The following is a 5,896-nucleotide window of genomic DNA, read 5'->3' as shown; positions in this document are numbered from 1 at the left end:
TTGGCTCAAATAAACTCATTAAAATTCTTACAGGTTTGGAAGTGATTTTACTTTGACAGTGGTTATCACAATATATAAATATTTCCATCAACAGTGTATGAAGGTTTCTTTTTCTCCATCATCTCTTCTACACTTATTATTGTCTTCTCAATTATAGCTGAAAAATTATTTATTAACGCTGGTTTAAGTGAGTTTCAAGCTGTAAGAACAGTTGTTCATATGATAGTAACCCAAAAATTTTTCTATTAGCAGAGTGATGTTTGCCTGGAAAGGTATTTCATCCTGAAAATAGGCACTGTACTTGCAAGAAAAGCAGATCAGGGACTAAGGTAATTAGACCCCTAACAATTTCTCTTGGTTTCTGCTAGAAATTAAGAGGTCAATTGCATCATGTGCACAGAAAGGGAAAGGGGTACAAGGGTGTATTCTGAGTAGCAGCCCTCTAGTTGTACAGGGAGTTCTAATACGTGTTAAGCCTAATCTGGAGGGATTTGAGACGTTGAAGACATGAACAGAGTCCGTAGATTACACACCAAAGCTTTATTGTCTAGCTTGGCCAAGCGGCAGCAACTGCGACAGAAATCTGAGGGAGATTGCGTCGGCCCTTTCTTCTACCTAGTTTTTATAATTTTACAGAAGTAAAAATTGCAATTAGGTGTCCTTTACCACTATTGGTTTTAGTCATATGTCCTTTAACATGATAGGCCATGTTCAATTTGCAAGCCATACATCATTTTGGAGAAAACAATTTATAAGTCAACACAATGGTGGAAAGATGTCTCTTTACATATTAAAAGGCATTCCTATATATTTTTAATGTTTATCCGCCATCTCTCTGTCCAAAGTCACACGTGTTAACCACATGCATTTACTTAGGAGAGGTAGTTTCCCTGGGGACAAATGCCCGCAAATGGCTCATTGCTATAAGAAAAGGTTTATTTTGGCTTTTCTCTCCCTGCACCTGGCTAGCCATTCATCCCTTTCCCCACAGGTGTGGTGGAATGTCTGGGAATCCATATTTTCCTCCCCTTTGCATTTACAATACAATGCCAAGGGCCATCTTGGTTATGCCAATCACACAGTACAGAGACTATTTCTCACAATTTCTCTGCAAACTTTAACCCAAATTAATAAAATGTTCTTCAAGCCTCTTAAAATATGAATATTGATTCTGTAGCTTTTGGTACTTTACAACACCTGTGGGTGAGGTGGTGCAGTGGCTCCTCAATACGTAAGACATATTTTTAAAATTTTATCTGAAAAAAATAAAAGCTTAACATTCTACATATTTTTGTTATAAAGTAATATAGGGACTACATACCTTACACACAGCCAGACATACTAGAAAACAGGAAATTTATCACAACTTACATGAGACAAGTAAATATTGAAGCTTAGGGACTAATCAAAAAAGAAAAAAAAATAAAAAAAAAATAAGAGAAGGCCGTGTTGGTCAAATAAGTTTGTAAATATGATATATATGTTTGCTCACTTATAGTTTTCATTGGATATGAGGGACAGGCTGTAAACTGGCAAAGTCATTATAGTCTAAGGCTTAGTTTTAAGACTAAGCCTTTCCCGCCCTTTAAATACTAAGATCTTTTTAAAACTAAGTCTCCCCTCTCCCAGCACCGTTGGCTGTTTCATGATAGGAGGTGGTGCACTCTCATGAGGAATCCCATTATGCCTCAGATAAGTGACTTTGTATCAGAGACTTCCTTGTTTGTATATTGGATTAAAGGTTTTGATTTCTACACTATAAAATGGGGCAGAGGAGCCCATGCTGGAGGTGAGCAGGTAAAACTCACTATTGATGTCATCTTATAATAAATTCACAGGTCTTAATTATTTTTCTGCTAAAGGTAAATTATGATATATCTCACAACCTTTTGGAAACTCTGAGTAGATCAAATATGATTTTTTTTTAAAGTATGATGAGATTGATTCTTAGGTTGATAACCTGAGCTTCTGGTCTTCTGGGTACTTATTCCAAATGGGAAAGGAGACATGATGAAATCTCACTGAATGTTCTGACATGACCTGCTAAGAACACAAACAGCTTTAGCTCTGCATAAGACATAGTTTTACACCTATTTCATAACAACTTATTCATAATGAACAAAAGGTGGAATCAACCTAAATGCCTAATGCCAGGTGAATGGATAAAGAAAAGATGTTATATAAACACAATAAAATATTATTCAGCCATCCTTAAAAAGAAAATAATTTTTTTTTTTTTGTATTTTTCTGAAGCTGGAAACGGGGAGGCAGTCAGACAGACTCCCGCATGCGCCCGACCGGGATCCACCCGGCACGCCTACCAGAGGGCGATGCTCTGCCCATCCAGGGCATCGCTCTGTCATGACCAGAGCCACTCTAGCACCTGGGGCAGAGGCCAAGGAGCCATCCCCAGCGCCTGGGCCATCTTTTGCTCCAATGGAGCCTTGGCTGCGGGAGGGGAAGAGAGAGACAGAGAGGAAGGAAAGGGGGAGGGGTTGAGAAGCAGATGGGCGCCTCTCCTGTGTACCCTGGCCAGGAATCGAACCCGGGATTTCCGCACGCCAGGCTGACGCTCTACCACTGAGCCAACCAGCCAGGGCCAAGAAAATAATTTCTGACATGTTACAACATGAACCCTGAGCACATTATGCTAATTAAAATAATCCATTCATAAAAAGACAAACACTGAGGACTTCACTAATATGAGGTATGTAGAGTAGTTAAATTTATATAGACAGAAAGTTGGATGTTGGTTTTCTAGGCCTAGATGAATAGGAAATGACAGGATGTTGTTTAATGGGTATACAGTTTTAGTTTTCCAGATGAAAAGAATACTAGAGATGAGGGATGATGTCAGAGTAATGGCACTGTAGGAAGCGATACCAATAAATCTCCCCAAAAACTCAACAAGATCTTCAACCAGAAACAGAAAAATCTATCCTTGGAGCCTCCAGATGTTCCGCAATACACCGAAGGTATGGTTGAATGAAAAATTGGCTAAATATATAATCAAACCCCGAAGGAAATAAGGAGTAAGAAACACTCCGCCTTCCTCACTAACCTAAATAGGGCTTTTTTCACTGGGAACTGAGAGTATAGGAACTAAGGCGGGCAAAGGGAATGAATAGATCCAGGCCACGGCACAAACGGCCGAACCAGGCTGTGGCACAGAGATTCAAGCTGAGGAAAAACTCTGCTTGGGGCAAACCACTCAATACAAGCTAGCACTCACGTGTGCCAAACCCACACAAAGAAAGACAATTGGGGCAGCCATTCGCTCTGATCTCCTGGTCAGTGCGCATAGATAGTGGGCGAGAGATTCCTCTTAGAGCCCCGGGAATGGGTGCCCGTGTTATCCCACAGAGAAGCTGAGTCAGAGGCCTTTGTGTGGGCTGAAAGCAGAATCTCAGGACCGCCCCAGTGCCCTGAAAAAGCCACGCATGAGGAGGGAGTGAGAGCTAATTCCAACATTGGAACTCTTCCGTGTGGGCGAGGGTCTCACACAGAGCGTAAGATGGCTGGCCTGATATCCTGGTTGGTGCGCATGGAGAGTGGGCAAGAGATTCCTCTGAGCACCTTGGGAGTGGGCGCCTGTGTTCCTGGACAGAGGAGCAGAGTCAGGGGCCTTTGTGTGGACCGAAAGCAGAATCTCAGGCCACCCAAGTGCCCTGAATAAGCCGCGCACAGGGAAGGAGTGAGAGCTAATTCCAACGCTAGAACTTTTCCGTGCGGGCGGGGGTCTCATTCTGAGTAAGAGAAGGCCTGCTCCATATCCTGGTCTGCGCGCGCAGATAGTGAGCGAGAGATTCCTCCAAGAACCCCAGGAGTGGGTGCCCGCCTGTGTTACTGGACAGAGTGGCAGAGTCAGAGGTCTTTGTGAGGGTGGGAGCCCCGCCTGATTATGCTAGCAGCTCTGACTGATTGAGCCTTACCCAGAGCCCTGTGCTGAGTGGGAATAGAATGGGGATTTGCCAGCTCTTTGTGCCTCTTACTATCCAGGCAGAGGCAGCAGCAACCCCATAGCTGGATTATCAGGCTAATAATTGAGGAAGGAAAGACTAGGAGAGAGGCTCCGGGAACACGGACTCTCTCACTGTCGGAGCCTACAAATGCTAATGAGTCTCGACTGTCAATGAGAAACTTATCAACTGCAAACCTCTACCTGAGCGTGAACAGGGGCAGAACCTGGTGTACAGAGTCACCCACCAAGAAGAGGGAGAGAAAAGAAAAAGCAAGAAGATAACCTCTCAAAATCAAGAATAATCCACAGACTTTATAACCTATCCCATTTTATTATATTTGTTTATTTGTTTCTCTTTATGTCTTGATTATCTTATTTTATTTTTTTCCTATTCCAATTTAGTCGTTTAATTCTCTGCTGGTCTTATTCTTTCCTCTCCTTGAACTATACTACCCGTAAGTGTTACATCTCCCATTATTTTTTCTTTCTTCTTCCTTTCTCTCTATGAGGGTTGCACTACAAAACACTTAACTCTCTCTCTCTCCTTTTTTTCTTTTGGTGGTTCCCATTTTTTTCTTTCTCTCTTTCTTTTCTCCCTCTATATTAGTTTCTTCCTTTCTCCTTTATGTCTCCTTTCATTCAATCCTCAATAACGAACAAATTATCTTATCTGGGACTCAAACATATGTTTGTGGCATCTTGGGGGGTTTTTACTTTGCTTTTTAAACTCGCTAGTAGTGCTCCCAACTCTGGCTCTCCATTTTATCTAGTTCTTGTTCCACTAAATACAATAATAATTTTTTAATTTTTCCACCCATTTTTCTGTTTCCCTCTTTTTCCTCTCATCATATCTCTTAGTCAACCAACACCTAAAAGCAAATCATTTTATTCTTGATCCAAATTTTTTTCTTATTTGAATTTTGTGGGTCCATACCCCCTTCTTTTGTCCCTTTATTACTTCTCCCCAACTTAGGCCCTCATTATAGGCATTGTTTGTTCTATTTAGCACAATATAATTCACAGTTCACCACAAGATTTTCTCAAGAAGGAGGGGAGAGGAGAGGAGAGGAAAAAAAAAGAGGGGGTGGGGAAATAATTTTTTTTAATTTTTTAAAATTCTTTTCTATTTTTTATTTTTTTAACTTTTTATTCTTCATTAAATCTCATTAATACTATCAACAACACCACCCTCAGATGCCATTGAGGACAAGAAATTTGAATATCATGGATACAAAAGTCAGAGAGGTAACACAGATAGATGAGGAAAATATCTATGGAGAAAAAATTTAATATATTGGAAATCTTGGAGCTAAATGACAGAGAATTTAAGATAGAAATCCTAAAAATACTCACAGATATACAAGAAAACACAGAAAGGCAATTTAGGGAGCTCAGAAAACAACTCAATGAACACAAAGAATATATTACCAAGGAAATTGAAACTATAAAAACAAATCAAACAGAGATGAAAAACTCAATTCACGAGCTGAAAAATGAGGTAACAAGCTTAGCTAATAGAACAGGCCAGATAGAAGGTATGATTAGTGAAATAGAAGACAAGCAACTTGAGGCACAACAGAGAGAAGAAGAAAGAGACTCAAAAATTAAAAAAAAAAATGAGATAGCCCTACGGGAATTATCTGACTTCATTAAAAAGAATAACATAAGAATAATAGGTATATCAGAGGAAGAAGAGGAGAAAATGGAATAGAGAACATATTCAAACAAATAATAGATGAGAACTTCCCATGCCTGTGGAAAGAATTAAAGCCTCAAATTCAAGAAGCAAACAGAACTTCGAGTTTTTTTAACCCCAACAAACCTACTCCAAGGCACATCATAATGAAATTGGCACAAACCAACAGCAAAGAAAACATTCTCAAGGCAGACAGGGAAAAGAAGAATACAGTATATAAAGGAAGGCCCATTAGATTA

The sequence above is a fragment of the Saccopteryx leptura genome, chromosome 3 (assembly GCF_036850995.1).
Source record: "Saccopteryx leptura isolate mSacLep1 chromosome 3, mSacLep1_pri_phased_curated, whole genome shotgun sequence".
NCBI lineage: Eukaryota > Metazoa > Chordata > Mammalia > Chiroptera > Emballonuridae > Saccopteryx > Saccopteryx leptura.
This window is presented reverse-complemented; position numbering follows the sequence as displayed.